Raw genomic sequence first — 21,476 nt, 5'->3', positions numbered from 1 at the left:
ATATATATATATATATATTGTAGTGAAGACGATTAGCTATGCTCCCCAAAAGCATCAGAGTCGTCATTACCCACAACGGGTCATGTTGGCCCCAGCGTCAGCAGCGTCATCGTCAGCATAAAGACAGTCAGGAATCCACATCGCAATCGTCTAGAGCTATGGTGTTCGCTCTGACTGTTTTATCCGCGACGACGATTCCTAATCTCTCGCCTGCAGGAAGACCTTCGCCAACAAATCACCTTACAATATATATATATATATATATATATATATATATATATTAGGGGTGTGCGACTAACAATTTTTCGAATACGAATCGAGTACAAATATCTAGCCGCAAATATCGAATCGAATACCGAATAATTAACGGAGTACTGACACGAAAACTTTGTTACACTTTTATTGCTTCTATCGATGCTTAATGGTCTGGCGAACCTGAAACAGCACTTCAGATACTTCAGCGCGCGATAGTTAATTACATTGAACGGCCTGAAAATCGTTTGTTTCGAATTACCGCGCTTTCATCCCGAAAGGCGCATATGACAGAATCCCGCCTGACCTCACCGCTTTGTGCGGACGTCACCGGCGCCCGTTTGAGAGGGTGTTGCACCCGCTCGCCGCTCGTGGGGCCGCGCTCGTGAAGTGACGTCACGAGTTTTTGACGACCGCTGTCGCGCCACTTCTTTTGGATTCATGGGGTGATGTCACGCTGATGTCCATTTGCTGAGTGCCGCTCCGCACGCTGCTCTGTCGGCGCCATAAATGAGATCCAATTGAACAATGTTCTTCGCGTCGCAGGCCGCTCATATTTCAGCCAGGGTATTCTGTTGAGTGAAGGAAGCGAACTGTGAAATAATATTAACGCCGGAAATTTGTGTCAGTGCTCGAAATCAAGTTTTTCATTTCTTTGTGGATTTTGATGAAAATTGGCACACGAGCTGGAAATGCTTCTGTGATAACAACATAAAATTTTCAAAGTAATATTTTGAAGACGTTTTTATTTATACAATTTTTTTTCTGTTCACCTTGTACCGAGCTTGAGCGGCCTATGAAACATGATGGAAAACTTGTTCGAAGTGTTTTGCATTCCCAAATGAATGGACGAGGCCGTGACAGCCTTAGATATTTTATTACAACACAATTGTTTTTAGTTTTCAGTTTTTTAGAGGTGAATGTACTGCAGGCATATAGACCATGAACGACTATTTGTATAAAAAATTAACAAAATAGTAAACCTGAAAACCCAACAGTGTAACGACCTGAACTGTTCATCAAAAAATGTAACGCAAAGAATGGAATCAAAATTGGCCTAGCGGTCACGGAGAAATCACTGCAACAAGCAACGTAGGTGGAAAAAAAAAAGAAAAACTTTTTAGAAAACGGCTTCGGAAGTTTCAACATATATTTCATTCATCAAATGTCGCTAGGGTTGTAACATTTCGTGTCATTTTGAACACGGGGCTTCTGTAATGCCTTGCCTTGAAATTGGAGTGCCTTTTGCATCCTTTTCCTGTCCATAAAACATCATTTTCAGCTCCTCTGTTAAGAGTAAATAGATCAGTTTGCAGACCAAACGAGGGGGAGCTGCCTGTCAATGCAAAAAGTTGCCTGTATTGCACTGCACAACTCCTATCTGCAGTATTGTGACCATGGCAATAAGTGAAGCACCCTTTTTTTTCCCTTAAATTTAAAAACTGGTTTTTGACTTCTTTATGCTTTGTAATTTTGCCTAGAGCAGCAACTTCGTACTCGTACGTGCAGGTGTTCAGTGCCATAAGTTTACATACCACAAGGAAACAAATGAGCTACTTTAAAGTTTGGTATAATATTCTGCATAACTCCAACTTCAATACATGCACATTTTTTAGTACTCTTGAAATTCAGGGCATCCAATATTCCTCGCAGCACAGCCAATATATATATAGATGTATGCATTGGTATTAATAATTTCCCCCAAAAGTTCAAATTGTTAAATGCTACGACAGCAAGATACATTTTTAGCGCCTTAGACACGTTTTTAGTCCACACTCAGACCTGTTTGCATGATTACTAGAAGTGCACGGGAAACGTTGCGCAAGAAAGCGATATGGCTCGCCCGCATCGCGGCGCTCGTATACCGCAACATGTCATACTTTGATTTTCCCTGACATGGCCCGTCAGGTCGCTCTTAAGATTAAATCTAACCTCACAGGCATTAATTATAACTACTGGCGTTCAATCGTACCCGGTTGCGCAGTCAGGCGATGCCCAACAAGCAGCGGCTAGGCCGTGCGGGCCGCAGCTTTTGGCGCGTCGGCCGTTTCTTTCCCAAGGCTAGCAAGCATACTGTCAAGCATAGCAATAACTAAGCGTGTAAGCATCGCAAATCAGACGATAAGTTCACTTCGCGAACCGCTATCGCAAGCGCGCACACCGCGTTTCACCCTCCGGGGTAAAGTCACGCGCACCACGAAGCATTCGATGATCTCCGCCTTTCGAGCCACGCAACTTCCCGTAATCTGGCTTGTGATCTCAGGCATTGCCATCGCGTTAATGTCTGTGTTGAATACCACCGAAGATAAAATGACTGAAAAGAAACTTAGCCGCGCGAAGCAGCAAAAATGAATTCCGAAACGCGCACTACGCAGTTCAGGCGGCCGCCATCTTGCATTGCCGCAGCGACGCCCAATCAGAAGGGCCGCTCCAGCGCGCGCCGACCGGAAGGCCAATCGCGCTTCAGCATCTATTTCTGTCTTCGTTTATGCGTCTTTCTTTTTCTGTTGTTCGTGCGTTTGTGAATGAACGAAGATAAAAGAGACGACCGGGACCGGAAAGAGGATCTCTCCGCCGATCCAATGGTACCAAAATGGCCGCGCCCGGTGGCACCGTTGCGGAGATACATCGATCCGAAAATTGCCGTTTTTTCTCCCTTTCGCGGTGACATTTTGTCACCGCGGCTGGTAAAAGTATTTTATTATGCCATTTTGCGACAGTTTTCAGCGGAAAAACTTTGCAAACGCACATGATAGAAAACATAGAAGCCGAATATGTGGCTTTCAAAAAAAACGATGTTTTGATCATTTTACCGATGTTGGAAGCCGCGTTCCCCCTCTTAAACTAATAAATCCAAATATTCGATAATAGCCGCTTACTCGCACTATTTCGAATATTCGAATTTTTTCGTATATGTAGTTTTCGAAGCGAATACGAATATAAGTAGTTAATATTCGAATAATAATCGAAATTTTCGAATATTATTCGCCCGCCCCTGTATATATATATATATATATATATATATATATATATATATATATATATATATATATATATATATATATATATATATATATATATATATATATATATATATATATATATATATATATATATATATATATATATATATATAGGGAGCAGTTGAACTTTTGAAGATGGTAGAGAACACAAGAAAAGAAAACTTTCAACAAGGTAAAAGCACGATTGTTGCCAACATTTCAGCAAAGAGAAAGCAAGTCTCGTTGCTCAAACGTTGGCAACAATCGTGCTTTTACCTTGTTGAAAGTTTTATTTTCTTGTATATGTATATATATATATATATATATATATATATATATATATATATATATATATATATATATATATATATATATATATATATATATCAGGGTGTCGAACCGAAAAAAATACCGGTTCGGTTACGGTTCGGGTTCGGGTGAAATAATTTCGTTCCGGTTCAGTTCCGGTTCGACAAAATCACGTACCGAACCGGTTCGCGAACCGGTTCGGGAGCTTGAACCGGTTCGCGAACCGGTTCGATTAGTTGAATTATCACTAAAATTATTAAAAAAAACATTTACTAGTTTAAAACGACCGTCAAATCAAAACACAAACTGACATTCAAAATGGTGCTGCTCCCCAAGGGCAGTGGCGCAATTGCAAAGGAAACTTTAAACAATTAGGAGATATTAGAAAAACACATGAAGTGGCGACGATTTACCACCTTCTTTATCGCTCAGACTTTCTGTTGTCCTAGCAACTATTCATAAAGCCAACGCCAAGAGATATGATGGTGGGATATATTTTCTGTCCTTTCCTTTTTTGTTGAAATCGCAATTGTCGCTATGCAATCGCCCATCACGCTAACCTTGAGGCCTTAAATTTAATCCTGCGTACGGGCGTGTTCAAATACCAGCGCTTAATAACAATGGCGCACATTTTTTATATTTGTAACAAAACAGAAAAATTCTACAACAGGCACATAAATACTACCCATGAATTAGATTATTTGGTAACCCTGAATAATTTGTTAGCTGTCACCTTATCGAATGTGTTAGCCACACTTTTGTTAAAAGTAAGCTTTAGTTACGCTCAGTCACTGCATTATTGCTCTGACCACTGCAATTCCTTTTGCGATACCGAAAGTGTGCATTACAATCAGTATGTCATCGTACCGCCTGAACCCCTACCATCGTTCCGTGTGCTACATTGCGGAATCTTATAACAGATAATGCGGTTACAAAATGAAAGGGAAATTTGACACGTGGAGCATGAGATGGGACTTTTTGGGTAGACGCTCTTTAATTCGTCCACAGCAGTACTCCCCTCCGGAACGAGTAGCAGTAGAAGCAATGTAGCGAGTTGGGCAAACGGCTTAGCAAACAGCTTAGCCACTGAGCAGCTCCTGCGGTCACACTTGTCAAGTATTAATAATTTGCAGGTGTCGGACCTTTTCAACAAATTATGAAATGCAAAAAGTTTGCACACATCGGGTGTGAGCTTTCGCTGTTGCGCAGTGGAGCACTCCTGCAGCCTGATTTCTCCAATGAAGTCGCAGCTAGGGAAGGGCAAAGTCGTTTTATATCACCTGCAAGCTGCCGAGAATGACATTTCGTTTGGTCAGCTTGCACTACGCTCGCGCCTCCAGCAGCAACAGACCAATGCTACATTGGTGCTCATTCATTTCCCCTGTTGTTACATAAAGCGTGATAGTGTTCAATTGTCTGGAGGGGAAAGTGTGCGAGCAAGTACGAAGTTGATGGTACGGGAAAGAAAAAAAGGCCTGAATTGCATTGACTGTGCAATATCAACAACAGAGGGTCGAACCGTTTCGGCATGAACCGGTAACCGTTATTTCTTTTTCCGGTTCAGTTCCGGTTCGGGTTCAGCGTGCTCAAAAAATAACGGTTCGGGTTCGGGTTCAGTTCCGGAAAAAATACCGGTTCGGTTCCGGTTTTCGGTTCGGTTCGGTTCCGGTTCGACACCCTGATATATATATATATATATATATATATATATATATATATATATATATATATATATATATATATATATATATATATACCACCCTCAAGCGTCAGATACAGTTGTAGTAAATATAAATACCCCAGAAAGTGAAGCAGAACACAGTCGCCCAGATAGCCGAATTGGTAAGGCATTCGAGATCTAATCGAAAGGCGTGGGTTCGGTCCCCACTCTGGGCGCGTGTTTTTCTTTCTTTCTTTCTCACGTAATTAATAAAAATTAATAATAATGTAACGTCACTAACGGTAAAAAAATAGTCTAACCACTCCCCTATGCCTTCTTTGGCGTTGTAGACTGCCGGCATTTCTTTCTGTATTTCCTAACGAGCCCCTCATTTCCAAACCCTATTATCGTGCGAAAGCTTAGCGAGGGCCTCGGTTCTGGCAGCCTTGATGCCAAGGTAGCATAAGAGGGTTTCCCGCCAGTTGACCGCTCATGACAGGCTGTAGACGTTCGCGTCACGCCCCGGGGGTTGAAAAAGAAGGTCCCCTTCTCCCCGTGTAGTCTGAGTGGCGCTGGCTACCACCCTCAAGCGTCAGATACAGTTGTAGTAAATATAAATACCCCAGAAAGTGAAGCAGAACACAGTCGCCCAGATAGCCGAATTGGTAAGGCATTCGAGATCTAATCGAAAGGCGTGGGTTCGGTCCCCACTCTGGGCGCGTGTTTTTCTTTCTTTCTTTCTCACGTAATTAATAAAAAATAATAATAATGTAACGTCACTAACGGTAAAAAAATAGTCTAACCACTACCCTATGCCTTCTTTGGCGTTGTAGACTGCCGGCATTTCTTTCTGTATATATATATATATATATATATATATATATATATATATATATATATATATATATATATATATATATATATATATATATATAACGTATTCAGAGGGGGGCCCCGGCCCGCCACCCCCCCTCGAATTTTTTTTTGGCGCCGTAAGCTCCCCCCCCCCCTCCACCCCGCCACCTCTCTTCTCTCCTCGCACACATTCTAAAGCATCACCATATAAATCCTGGATAGCTATATGAGGCGTTTTTTTTTTCCGAAATGAGCGAAATCCACCCAATTCGAATTTGAAAAAAAAAACAAACGTTTGGTACCAGACGTAAATGCAATGCTGTAAAAACTACTAAATGACATGTTTTACATGCTAGCGGAAATTTATGGCCACAAGTAATTAAGAATTATGCGGAGAATTTAAGCATAATTAGGATAAGTTCGGATCTGCTCGTAAGTCAGGTTGGTGCATTCTTATAAAAACTTTGTTGCAATTGACTTCCAAGAATGGTACGATGGAATTTTAAGCAGAAAATGCAACAAACGTATGCAACATGGCTTCAAGAACAGTAAAACTATGCATGAAGAGCCGGTGAGTCCTTTTGCAGCATTAGCAGCTCTTTTCGAATTGTTCCGTAGGGTACTTTTTGGGGCACGCCTGAAGACACTCACAAAGCTCTGCATTGCCTTGCCATAAATTTCCTAAACGCTTCACAAGAAGCCTGCTCATATCGTCTTCTTGCTCTTAATGAAGCGACTCGTGCGCACAGAGAGGGGGGATTTGCCATTGTTTGTAGGCGGAGGCTAATTTAGGTACCCAAATGGTAAATATGCGAGTAATAATAAGAATAATAACCAGATTTACTTTGTAAGGACGAGGGAGACGAGATTAAATAATAGTTTCACATCTCTCAGCTTAATTTTGTTCACTTCGGTTCCCTTTTTCGTGGACGTCTGGCGGCAGCTCTCCCGCCGGTCTCTTAATTGCTGTCTAAACTCATAAGCCAGCTCCTAAAAGCAAAAAAAAAAAAAAAAGGAGAGAATCTTATAGAGACACCAACAAGACAGCCCTAACAGTCACGCCGAAAGCGAAATCCCATTGGGCGAATAAATTTGGCTCATTTTGATCCATGCCACAGCAGGATTTGGCTCATGTTCGATACGAACTTTGATCTGCGTACACGTTTGCATGCAGGGCCTTATCTCAACTACTTTCTTGTCATACTTCTTCCAGGGGAAAGTTGCCGGGATTTCCTTGCCAGTGCGGTTTTATCCGACTTAGTTTTGGTTTGTTGATTTGGCTCATTTCGAAAAAAAAAACGCCTCATTTGGTGGTCAACGTTGGATTAAAAAAAAAAAAAGCGAGGTTTATTTGCTCCGTGATATGCGGTACCAGTAAAGCACCACAGAGCACAATCGCCGTGCAGTAAACCACCCCGATAAAAAAGAGGTGTTCGCATAAAAAGCGCACAGTCTTACAGCATACACTCTACCAATAGGAGATCGTCACGGCAGACACGCCACATAAACGGAACACGGTGTGGGACTTGGTTTTGGTAAGTTTCGCGTTCCCCCATCCTTGTCGCTTCGACAGAGTGGTATACAGTGGATTTATATGGATCGACATCTTTTTATTTAAAAAGATAGTAGAGAAAACGCCGTCGCAGGTGGAGGGTGATTTCATGTATTTTAAATTACGTTTCAACAGTTATCAGTCGAGTGGCCCGACGTACATTTCTGCTGCGTTTATGTGAACTTTTTCCTAATTTTTAGCCAAGGGCGCATGCAGTACCTATAAGACCGCTGCGTCTTGCGATCTTCGCTGTTGTACGGCGGCACCAGCAACTTCCTAAATAACATTACGAGCCGGGTTTGTCACTTAACATGGCAGAGGAGTAAGCAAGGGATCCAAAAGAACTTTGATCGCTCCGCCAATGTATCTTTCTCTAACTCTTCCAGAACTAACTCAACAAACCGCTAATAGATATCTTTGTTTTACATTTTCGCTTGTGGTTAACTTTTTCTTGGCCGTGTCGTTCCTGCGTTTCTTCCTATGGCCAGTCTGTTCGATCTGATTCCTTGTCTGCCAAATAAGGGCAGGTGTATTTTACAGGCGTATCTATTAAATGCACCTAATTTGATTGATTGATTGGTTGATTTATTGTGAAGTTTAATAGGTCGACGCTACTCACGCGATGAGGCATGCCGTCGTGGAGGGCTCCGGAATAATTTGGCCGCCTGGGGATCTTTAACGTGCGCCGAAATCTCGAACACACGGGCGTTTACGCTTTCCCCTCCATCACAAAAGCGGATACACTTAATTTCATTTCTCTTTTCAGGTTTACACGCATTTATGGTGAACGCTTGCTGTTCATCGTGTTTGTACTCGCAACGGTCGGTACCCTCGCCCTCCCTCTAATTCGCATAGAAAGGCTACCTTGAGTGCCCCCCCCCCCCCCCCCCCGCTTCCGAAAAAAATTCCTGGGTACGTGCCTGTCCTGAGGCAACATTTTATTACAAACCACATGCATATAGTTTGCTGCGGGGGGTCGTCTCAGCGCTATTACATATCAACTATCACAACATACACACATATATATATATATATATATATCACCCCCTCTGCCCAGTTTATGCGTTCGGTTGGCATTTGATGTAATAGCGCTGGCAGACGACCCCCCGCAGTAAAGTTTTGCAGCGTGCATGCGTTTTATAATAAACGTTGCCAGAACTTGCGCCCCGGATTTTTAAAGTGATTTTTTTTTATCTTCGCAGTATATAGTCTACCAGCATTATTCAAAATTGCTGTGTACGAGTTATGGGTACACAAGAGGCCGCCGAAAGAGGCAAAATGAACGCTTAGCTTTTTGAGGGGCGGACGGGAAGGCATCAGATTTCAGCTCAACGTTAAACATATCGCTTGCACGCGTAGAGAACTGGTTGGGAAATCAGGCTTACAGGATTAAATAGCCTCGGTTTCTTCGGGGAAAAGGAAAAACGTAGAAGGCAGCCAGCTAGGAAAGAAGTCGGCAAGTCGACACAGGATGCGAACAAGAGTGTATGTATGAGGGCATCCATGGACTGCTCTTTTTCGGCCTCCTGTTTGTGCACAAAGCTCAGGATGCGTGTTTCTACAACGCGCAGTGACCCAAGGCTTCGGGATTCTTTTTAATTGGAAAAAATTTATTCAGCATTAAAATTAAATTTTATTTTTGCTGAAACCAAGCAGGTAACACTGTCCGTGGTAAGACTCGCGGCAGAGACATGTGCGGTCCGAGTAGAAGCAACCATCAGGGCCAGGTCTGCTTGCACGGCTGGCCACAGAGGATAGGAGGAAACATGCGAGCAAAGGTCTCTGATCCACTACTACGGCAGCACGCGCCGGCAGGCGCAAGTCCGGCAGGCATAAGTGGAAAATTTGGTTGGCACATTTGAAACTTCTGGAGAAGTTAACAGCGCACGGCGGGACGATGGAAAAGGCAACAGAATTGAAAGAAGCAATGTTTCACCCGTTTTCGCAAAAAAAAAAAAAAAAATCAAAAATGGAGAGGCAAACGTTTTATTGAGCCGAGATAAATGAATAAAGTTGAGTGGCGTCCTCAGTTGAAGAAGCGCCGCCGCTTCCGCAGGCCGGTTGATCCGGCGTCGCATGGTTCTCCGTGAGCGGGCTCGTCAGAGAGCACCGCTCAGGAGATGGGGTGGGATCGGGATTCAGTGGGCAGAACCATATACGTAGGGTTGTTCGCTTTCAGGTAAAACCCGTTTTTGGCCGATGTTTACACCGTGAAGGATAATCCGTTTCGCCGAATTTACCTTTTCAACGTAGCGATCTAGCTGCACCATCGTGAGCTGACGGACTGCCCTTCTCAATTAGTACTTGCTGGAAGCAATTAAGCCCCACAAATGAACTCATTGAGCAGGGATTTATACACGCCCCCCTCCCCAACACCCCCAAAAAAGATTACGACACCCCCCCCCCCTCCCCCCCCCCCCCCCCAAGAAAAAAAGATTCCGAAACCACTAGCACTCAACCCAGGAATGTGCGGTGGAGGAGGGGGGGGGGCAGTATGCTGTGCCCGCACGAGACACTCGTATGCGCGACGCTGGTGAAAACGTGAGGGGGGGCGTGCGCGTGACGATGGTGTGCGTTCCCTGCCTAAGACGCGGGTCGCGGTCCCTTTCCGAGACGCACTTTGCGCAGCCGACGCAGAAGCTCATCATTGCTGCCGTCAACACAACCCACCATTGAGTGCTGCCTCAGCGCACTGCTGCTGCGCCCAAATATCGCACTAGGGAGTATCGTAATCGCCAGCCATTTTTTATCATAATAAAAGACGTAAAATCGCATACACTAGCTTAAGACGTAATTTGAAGTACAGTTTTGGATATCGCTCGGGAAGAAACTGCCGGCGTCGCACCATTCCTTGTGAAGCCAGTCCTGTGTGGAACGTGAAGAGTAGGAGCTAGGCGTCACCTTCCGTATCGAGCAATCTTTCGAACAAAGGGAACAGCCAGCTGCTAATAACCGAAAACTGCGATAATGCAAGACGAAAACAAATTCCAAGCCTTCGGGGTTGTCGCCTTTGGCAGAAGGCATTACGATTCCCAGTAGTCGTATGTAAGCAGATGGTCAAACAATTTTTATAACCTTGCCGAACGCTTGAAAGTATTGACATCACTTACGCAGTCATGGCATCAGAGCATGCCGACATGCACTATAGGGCGCAAAAAATATAGGTTGCGTTCCAAATAACCTACTGTGTGTATAGGCGCCCGTTGGTTTTATACCAGGCTTCTAACCAGTATGGAGGCTTATTGAGCAGAACGTTAGCAATTGAGCACAATACCAATAACGTCGGTTCCAGCTCGGAGGCTGCGCTCTTACAGAGCTAGGGCAAGGCGACATAACCGAATTGTGATTTAAACCTTATCTGATATTTGTAGGTGTAAAGCAAATCATAGAGACTTAGGAATGACACGCCCATTTTTCATTACTACTTTTCTGTCCTTGTAAAAATTCAGTACGGAGAGGAGCTAGTGCTAATCGGTTTCCACCATTTCTGCAGATGCGCCGCCATAACATTTTTCCGCCGCATATCCCACACGTACGCGCGCACACCCGCGCGCGCACGCCCGCGCGCGCACGCATGCTATTGGCGGTGAGATGTTTGAGTGGCTCACCCTGGCTCTGACGTCAGCTTTCGGACTCGCGCCGCTGTTGTCTGCTACACTCGCGCCGCTGTCGTCCACTTGTGAGGGGCAGCAGTGCCTGCGCTAGAAATCGCCCGCTTTGATGCTGTAGTGCATTAAAAAGCGTATTTCCGGTAGTTCAGTTATTTTTCCAGCTTCTGACACCTCTGAATAATTTGAAGCTGTATCCCGCCGAAGTTTGCAACACACGAGGAGCCAGAGACCAACTATCTTCAGAGCATCGGTCAGATGATCGTGTGTAACTCGTCTTTTCTACTCTTTTTGCGAGGTTCAGAGCCCACAGCTCCTCGATAAGTATTCAAAATGTGTAGGCTTTCCTAAGGTATGTTTGAGATGTTCTTATGAAGACTCAACAGTCCAATGCTACGCGCCAAGCAGTGGGCCCCTACACGCGCATCGCACAGCAGGAAATAAAACGGCTGTCTTCTACTTCTTTCTTTGTTGTCGACTTGTATCAGATGAATGTTTTTTCTGTACCCGACGCATTAATTTTTCCGCACCGTCACAAACGCTTTACGTTTGGGGATGTTTGAGAAGCTCAGAAAGTTCGTGCGGATATTTTCTTCAGGCTGTATACGGAATACAGTACCTTTTTTCGGTGTCGCTGCATGCGTTGTTTATTCACATACAAATGCAATGAGAAGGTTTGTGCTACGCCCCCGCGAAACGGCGCAGACAAAGTTGTCTAGAGTACTCGAAGGCGGCTTTTGTGCCCCGAATTTCTATCGTAACCATCGTTATCGTAACGAACTGCATCTCAACCTGAACAGTTATAACATTATTACAGTGTTGAAGGCTCGCTAACGAACGCAATAAATTGTATACGTGTGGGTATTCAGTATAACAATAATCGAAACCAATGAATATGTCCAAGCAGCTATTTATTGTCTTCCAACCCCTTCATGCGTAAAGAAATCTTGGACTACTCGGGATGGGGTTCCATGAATTGAAGAAAATTGCTCTTACTTTCTTGTCCTGGACTAAGGAGCCCGCACACTAACCAGCTCGATTTTACTATTAAAGTTTCCTCCTCCTCCTCCTCCTCCTCCTCCTCCTCCTCGGACCTCCCCTTGAGTGCAGTTTTACTATAACGCATATCTGAATATTCGGAAGATACGGCTGTGGGAAATGTTCAGAAATATCCCTCGAAGACTGAGCAAACATAGTGTTACTGTATTTTTACCGTACACGTGACTCGTTTTGCTCAGTAAGCCTCCATACTGGTTAGAAGCCTGGTATAAAACGTGCACGCGCCTACACATACAGTTGGTTATTTCGAAATCAACCTACGTTTTTTTTGCGCCCCATAGCGCATGTCGGCATACTTCCATGCCATGACAATGTAAAGTGAATTGATACAATGCTTTCGAGCCTTCAGCAACTTCTGTTTTACGTTACACACGATTACCGGGAATCGTTATGCCTTCTGCCAAAGCCGACAGCCCCTGAATTTCTTTTGGTCTTGCAGTTTCACTGTTTTCGGTTATTAGACTCTGGCTCTTCCATTTGTTCGAAAGATTGTTGAATACAGAAGCTGGCGCCTAGCTCCGACTCTTCGCGCTCAGCACAGGACCGGCTTCGCAAGGAATGGGGTGACACCGAAAATGTTTCTTCTGGAGCGGTATCAAAAACTATACTTTAAATCACGCCTTGAACTAGTGTATGCGGTTTTAAGTCTTTTATTATGATAAAAAGTTACGCATGCACGAAATCTTGTGCGGACAAGCCTCAAAAGTTAACCGAGCGCAAAGAAACAGCCGGGACAGCGAGCCCGAGTGAAACTGATGACAAATGCGAGAACCCCTAAGCCGACGTCACGGAGACGGGGACGCGCTTCGCAGCGCCGCCCGTGGTCGCGCTCACCGCCAATCGTCACGTGTATGCAGGGTAAAAATACAGCAACTCTATGGTTGTTCAGGCCGAGGGATATTTACGGTACATTTTCCACAGCCATATTGAGGGGAAGGAGGAGGATAAAGCTTTATTTAACAGTGAAATCGAGCTGGTTAGTGGGCGTGGTCCTCAGTCCAGAACAAGAGAGCAAGAGTAATTTTCTTCAGTTCATGGAACGACATCCCGAGTAGGCCAGAATTTGTTCTTTACGCCTAAAGGGGTTGGAAAACAATAAAGAGCTGCTTGGACATATTCATCGGTTATGATTCTTGCTATGCTGAAAACCGGTACATATCTGTTTATTGCGTTCATTAGCGATTATATCAAGCCTTCAAACACCGTAATCATGACCATTAGGGTGGAGCGTCAGTTCGCTATGATAAAGATGGTTACGCTAGCAATTCTGGACGCAGAAGCCGCCCCTGAGTACTCTGGACAATGTTGTCTGCGCCGTTTCGCGGTGGCGTAACACAAACCTTCTCTTTGTATTTGCGCGTGAATAAACAAGGCACGCTGCGGATATGCACCTCCTTGCACGCAGTCATGATGAAAGCCGATTTGTGAAGAAAGAAATGTATGCCACACAGCCTGAAGAAAAAATCCACGCGAACTTTGTGAACCTCCCAAACATCCTCACACCCATAATAAGACGTTTGTGACCGTTCAGGAAAATTAATGCGTTGGGCATAGAAAAAATATTAATTCGACACAAGTCAACAACAACGAAAGAAATAGAAGACAGCCGTTTTATTTCCTGCTGTGCGGTGCGCTTGTTCGTGCCCGCTGCTTGGTGCGTGGCATTAGACTGTTGAGGAGGAGGAGGAGCGAAACTTTATTTGATGATAACAAAAGAGAGTCAGGCCTGTGGCTCCGTTGAGTCTTCATATAAGAGCACCTCAAAAATACTTTAGGGAAGCCTACGCATTTTGAATACTTGTCGAGGAGCTCTGAGCACTAAACGTCGCAAATAAGCTAGAAAGGACGAGCTACACACGGTCTTCTGACCGATGCTTTGAAGAAAGTTGTCTCCTCTCTCCTCGTGTGTTGCAAACTTGTACGAGATACAGCTTAAAAATATTCGGAGGTGCCAGAAGCTGGCAAAATAACTGGATTTGTGGAAATACGCTTTTTAATGCACTACAGCATCAAAGCGGACGATTTCTAGCGTAGGCACTGCTGCCCCGCACAAGCGGGGTGTAGCATACGACAGCGGCGCGAGTCCCTAAGCTGACGTCAGGAGCCATATGGGGCGCGTCATTCAAACATCTCACCGCATTGGAATATACAACCTCCTTGATTGGAATGCGCTATCGCTCGCTACCCCAAACTGTCAAATGCTCCACTGACATTGTGGTGTCTATCTAATGGAAGCTGTGATGTCGAGAGAGCTTTCTCTCGGCTAAGATACGTTCAGTGATCGGACAGGTCTGTAATGGAGACCGACATGTTGCGCATGCAGATGGTATGTAAACAAGCATGTGGTAAAAATCAATGACTAGCTTTTCGCAAATAAAATATTTCATTTCTTAGAAGCTATCGATGCTTTTTACTGTCATCATTACTTATTCATTTCCAAACAAACGCAAATAGAGGAGAGTATTAGCTAGAAAACCCTGACGTCCCCCCCCCCTTCCCCCGATTACGAACTTGAAACATCTAATTTTAACGCGTTTTAATTAAGAAGCCCGTGACACCTACTGATAAAACAAACTGCGTGTATTTTTTTATTAGCACATCTGAAGATTTAACCCGAAAAATCCTGAATTTCGGAATGGTTTTACAAAACAACCCGATTTCTCCCGGGTTATCAGTTTGAAAAATAGCACTCGATTTTTACTTCCCGATTTTTACAAAATATAAAACCCTAAAACGAGCAACCCTACATAAAAGATAGGCTGTTGCCGTTGGGGTGGGGAGGTTGCAGCAGAAGGAGTAGGAGGAGCAGTTTATTGGAAGGGAAGGCTCTAGGCCCATTTGGAGAGATGGGAAATATAAAGGAGTATAACGCTGTGTCGTAGTTTAAAGACAAAAGGTCTGGATGTGTCCCTAGGACCACGTCCGACAGGCGTCCACTAGAGCTGGAATGGACGTTAGTAGACCAGCCGACGGACGTACCGTGGTTGCTTGAATTGCGTTAGGTAGGGTCACGGAGGTGAGTTTATGGTCCCCATGGAGTCCATGTGGAACTGGTCGGCTAGGGTAAAGTCGGTTGAGGTGGGTGACCCGAGCTTCAAGACGACACTCGTTATACTCGGGTGCATGTGGAGGTTATTTTTATAAAGGTTGGATAGGGGTGGCGGGAGGGGCTGGGCGACCCAGGGAGCTGAGGACTGTTCAGCCAGCGGGTGTCAAGGCCAGGAGAGTTCGTTGATTTGCCGGGCTTCCAGAAGATCAGGGAGGGTGTTGTGCACACCTAACGAGTAGCTTTTGGGCGGGGGTGAAGGAAGGAAGACCGGGGCGGTTTTGTCTGCCCGACGGATGAGCGCTTCGATATTGGGAGTTTTTGGGGGCTTGAGCTGGACGTGACAAGGCCGATGATTATGACCTGAATGGAGTGGCAGGAGTCTTGTTCACTAAGATCACTTTGGTGGGTGCAAATGCGCTTGATGAGATGTACAAGTTGCGACGAACTCAGCTAAGAAGCAAGGATTTTTTTACACCATCTTTTTAACCAATCGCGAGCGTGAATCCGCTGCGAACCTTTAACAAAAAGCCCAATGTGCTGTTTTGACAGTCCACCACGAATAAGAACTAGCTAATAGAAATGATGATGTAACGCAGTCACAATGTGCTGTTTTGACTGTCCACCACGAATAAGAACTAGCTAATAGAAATGACGTTGTAACGCAGTCTTTGCCAAAATGTTCTAGGCCATGCCAGAAGTGCATAGGTCACAAAAAAATTAAAGTATAAGCTCACCGCTCCAGCAAGGCAGAAACGTTTCATGCCAGAAAGCTAAAGAAACCTGTTTTTCTCACTGTCATAAAATAATTTGGTTTTGCTTTGAATTCCTTGAAGCCCAGAAACCTTTGGCGTGGCCTAGAAAATTTTGGGACAGTGCGACCGTAACCCCCACTGCCTGCCCGCGCCGTGGACCCATAGAGCTGCGCAAGAGGCCTCATTAAGGGCACTGGCTAGAGAAGTTTTGTTGTGTGCAAGGGCGGACTGATGAGAATTTTTAATGGCAGGTATGCAAAACTAAACTGGGATCACGTCACTTTTGTGTGAGTCATCACACGTCAGGTCCGTGGCGAAAAAAAAAGACTAACGTGCGGAGCTAGAGGAACGGAAAAAAACACGGAGGAAGCCGGGAAGGTGGCACGGGTGATGTTACGCATGACAGGAATGCTGGAGTAATCCAATTTTTAAACATTTACATCACGACGCAAGTAACCCCCCGAATGCTGTGCACTACCACTAAAAAAGCATTCGGTAGCGGCTTTTGGTGGACATTGTTCTGCCAACATCTGTCGCCAAATATTTTTCTAGTGCGGTTGTTTTTTCTATGGCCGCTCTAGGACTAAAAAAAAAATCCCCCCACCTCCCCGAAGGGGATCGTGCGGAAATGCGAATGCATTGGGTGCACCGATGAGTGCGCTGCGAGTAATTATTATTAATGGCGTACTTAATGAAGAGAGACGAGAGTGTGAACGTAACCATTTATTTATTCATCAGCACCTGTTTGTGTTATCGTTGTACCTGACGGCCACAATCACCGCCTTGTGGTCGCTGAAGTGCGCGGTCAAAGGGTCTTTGAGAAGCATACGCGCGGCACAGTTCGCGGCACAGTTTCGCGTGCCGCGCGTATGCTTCTCAAAGACCCTTTGACCGTGCACTTCTGCGACCACAAGGCGGTGATTGTGGCCGTCAGGTACAACGAGAGGAGAGAGAGACCCGCGCAACACGCCCGCCCCGCGCGCGAGCTCTCTCCGCCGAGCTCCGCGATGCGAGCGCCCTCACACGCCCGAGCGCGCTCCTCCTCTCCACTACTCCGCCCGAGCTCCGCGATGCGAGCGCGCTCCTCCTCTCCCCTAGCCCTCCGCTACCACGTGCTCCGGTTGCTAGGCGCACGCCGGCCAACGCACGACACCCCCGACTAAGAAATGCATTCGCATTTAAAAATAGTGTCACGGGAAGAGGAAAGCTACGGGCCCAACCTCCGAAGAACGAGCAGAAGAGTCAGCTGTGCGGGCTCTCATGGCCGGAAACAATCGAACATTTTTTTCCCGCCTGCCGCCACTTTTAGGCAGCTAGACAACTGCTTTTGAAGGACCCTATTTAACGTTTGCGGTTTACTTTATATGTTCCACTTATATTCTATTGGGGAAACCAATTTGGGGTATGCAAAAAAGTGATATATGTAATTGTATTCAAGCTTTCCTTTCTTGATTATGAGGTTTAACGCGCCGACTCTACACAGGCGGTAAGGTGCGCCGTATGGGCTCCAGATTAATTTGGCTCTCCTGCGGATTTTCAACGTGCTCCGAAAAGGCTTTCCTTTTTGCTTCAGGTCGTTCGAATTGCTGAAGGGTACCAATTAATGGGTAATCAGGGTTTTAATAATAACTAAATTTCATTTTATGGCCTCTTCCTTTTCGGAAATCCTAACAAATTTCAATAAGTGATTTAGACTCGGCCAATCCCCACCTGTGGGTACGCACCAAAAACTGAGGGCATCATCACCACCTTCCTCATGCGCGACATAGTGTTAGTACACCGCTCGCATCTTTATGGTTCATTTCTTATGCCCTGCCGCCACGTAACGTTTTGGTAAGGGTGCGGAGTTCCATCCCCATCCTGGCCCAGTTTTGCTTAGCCTCGGCTACTGAACATAGCTCAAAGGCTTGGGCCCGCCCCAGCCCCGTGTCCCCAGCCTATGACCTGCGGACACCAACTGACGTGACCAGCCGCGACCTGCAGAGAAGACGGCGCCGTTACCCTGCCCAGATCTCTGGCATCTCCAAGGCCTATGGAATTGTTTCACTGCGTTAGCAGACATTGCTGTTCCAGGGCCAGTGCTTACCACTACCATCCTCATCTATGGAGACGAGGACTACACTTTCCCCCTCATCACGCATCATCACCCGCATCTGTATATTTACTACGTCCTCGACCTGGACCGTCACTTTTAACGAAGGGTATGTGTCATGGGAAGAAAGCTCTGGACTCGGCCTCCGAAGGCGCAGAAGAGAGCTGTGCAAGCTCGCTCATGGTCGACATTGTGTACATAGTGTAATACACCGCTCGTATCTTCCGTACTTCATTTCCTGTGTCCTGCCGCCACGTAACAATAGCATTACTTCATATGGTGAATTCCAGTGAAGGTGAGAGATAACTTTACGCCAACAATTTTAGTTCACGTCTGCAGCAGCCAGTGTTGGCTGCAGAGCATAAAGATTAGTGCAAGGGCGGGCAGCTGTTCATTTGTGGTTCTTGGCTAGTCAAGGCTATAGTAAAAGGTCGTTATGCGTATATGAATTAGCAAAGACAATTACTCAGCACACGAGCTCCATGATACGCTCAATCGTTGAGCAGATAAGTGCCAGTGTGACATCTGTGCATAGCTAAGGGGTGGATCCACACTGATCGCTACAATTAGTATGCAAATGAACCGAAGTTGGTGATTAAATTTATCCCATACCGTCCAGGTTCGCCGGGATGGCATTAGGGAGATCTAACCGAGGCTGGGATAGAAACACTAGTAGTGAGCAGAATGGTACACTTTACATGCATTTTAATTTAGTAACAGAGCAAGAACTGAACTGTTTTGTCTAAGCAACTAACAAGCTAAACCACTGGTCAGTTGCCAAATTTTCAATGTGGCTGGCGCAGCCCTTTTCAGGACGTCCTGCGAATACTGTCGAGGGCGACAATATTCGCTGCTGCAACACTTCGCTAAAAGAATGCGACTGAGCATTGTGCCAGGCATGGGTTGCTAGGAACCGAGTGGAATTTTTCTTTACTACGCTAAAGTGCCTCTTGCACTCAGCGTTTCGGTGGTACTACTGACCAGTTCAACTTGCGCGCATGACCGAATATGCTTGTAAAGCTCTTCACTGATAACGACACCAATTCGTGCAGGATTAAATTGGATTGTCAGGTGGCTCCGGCACAATTTGGCCAGACTGGGAGAAAGGTTTGGTCAAACACGGGTGCGTATTCGGGAGATTTTTGTTACGGTCGTACAATCATACAAAACCATCAAAATTAGGGAGTCTCCCGGACAGTTAGGGAAACCTGGCAGGTATGTTATCCCCACCTGACGGCTAGCGCCAGCCTACCAGGTTATTTGCGTGGCCTGAGCTATCAGTTCTGTCACCACCGCCGGCACTTGCGCGCTAACAACCATGCACCACACCACGCCTCATTTTGCTGAAAGTTAGGTGAACATAGTTCTTCACCGTTCACACTTCTCTAATTACGTGAAGTAGGCCCCGGCCTAATGTGGCAATCCCACCTAAGGCCCAGGCAAAGTGAAGAGCACGGCCGGTCAAAATGTTACGGGGCAATGGTATGATGGTTACCTAGTTGGGTTGAGTGTCTAAAGGTAACTATTGCATCATTGCCCCGCCCAGAGCCCTTGGACATCGCGGGGGCCAGGGCTCTGGCCGCGACTGTTTCTTGGGTTGCCAGGTCAGAGCTCACCTGACGCTACTCCCAGTGAGAGGGGAAAGGGGGCCACATGCACACTAATGCTTACAAAGAGTGGTGGCATATTTTGTTGCAGTCACCTAAGCCAGTGGCATGCACCTCGAGCTGTGAAGTGGCAACAATGCCACAGCAACTGTACAAAGACATGCTGTAATTTCAGCACCACTGTTGGCGATTTTACCCATGTTGAAATAAACTAAAAACATCACTGTACTGGAACGTGACGCTCCCCAACAAGATGTACCAACTCCTCTACAAACATGCAGCGAGGCACTACCCCAGCAACACATCCTTTACCTTCAGTTAACCCTCTCCCCTCTGTGGCTTGACTACACATTCATATGTATACATCCACTGACCAATCGCTTAAGGCAAGCTTGCCACATGAAATCTGCTTTGTTACAGAGCCTGGTTTTTCACTGCAGTGGGCCATTCCAAACGAAAGAGTTTGCTCTCCCATTGCTTTTTGCCTCCCGCACTCATGACACTGTCAGAGGAGGGGTCGTAGTACAACAGGGGCGGAAGCAGGGTCTAGCTTTTTGGAGCAGGCACGGGAGCAGCAAAAGTCTTATTTTGGAGCAGCTTTGGAGCAGCAAAAATTCGATTTTGGAGCAGGTTTGGAGCAATTTAGGGGCTACTTAGGAGCACACTGACGGCCTCAAATAATGCGGCTGAGCGCACTTTTAAGAGCAACTGATGATGATGATGATGAATCCAAAAACTGCATGAAAAATAGAATTGGCCAGAATTATTTATGAGCGCAATAAATTAAATAGGAGCTGGCACCTTGATATTACCCTTTACTCGGGACTGAAACCTGCTTTTTGCCAATTCCTTTAAATGTAGCGACTTTTTGGCCTTTATTTGTATAATAATCAACACTATGTTACTAACAGTGGCTGCTTTTTAAAATTTTTTGGCAAAGTAGTTTCGAGCTAAAACAATCGCGTGCAGTGCGCCGCCCCGCTGCCGCCGTCACCGCAACCGTGAAATCAGGCGTCGTGAACGTGCCCTACCCGAGCGGCGCTCGCCGAGCGCACATCATCTCGCATCGATATTCCCCAACACGAAGACGGGCGCCGTACAATATGATGCCGTATTCGCAGCAAACTGCCGCCGCCGCGTCGACCGAGAAGGCAGGCAAAGGTAGGCAGCGAACGAAGATGGCGATTTTACGACGCCTCATTCCGTAATAGACGCGAAGGCGAAAGCGGGCACGGCATCCCATCAAGACGCCCGCTCTCGCGGTCAAGTCGGGCCTCGTCGGCGCGCGAACGAGTACGGCGGCTGTGTGGTGCGCTGCACGCAACTGTTTTAAATGAAAGTGATAGCGGCCTCCGCAACACTCAGTATCGCAGAAGAGCCCTTCGCGCGGAAGCTCGCGTCGTCGCGGTTCTCGGTTCGTGCAGGTCCCGAAGAGACTTCAATCACCACAGTAACTGCGTACTCGCGCAAAAATAATAATAAAAAAATACTGATGCGAAGGGGTCGTTCGTCTTACTTCGAGCAGCTGCAAATTCCAGAGGCCATGCCTCAAGTTATATCCCTACATAACTGTTCAAAGTACTTTTACTCATGCTGGTGACAGCCTTCCGGAAAAGCCGCGGCGATAACAACGTTGCGATAAACTCCACGAGGAAAACACGAGTGCACCACAGAACAGA

The sequence above is a fragment of the Haemaphysalis longicornis genome, unplaced genomic scaffold (genome assembly GCF_048455015.1).
Source record: "Haemaphysalis longicornis isolate Haplotype H1 unplaced genomic scaffold, Haemaphysalis longicornis Haplotype H1 scaffold_2, whole genome shotgun sequence".
NCBI lineage: Eukaryota > Metazoa > Arthropoda > Arachnida > Ixodida > Ixodidae > Haemaphysalis > Haemaphysalis longicornis.
Note: the sequence above shows the minus strand (reverse complement) of the source record.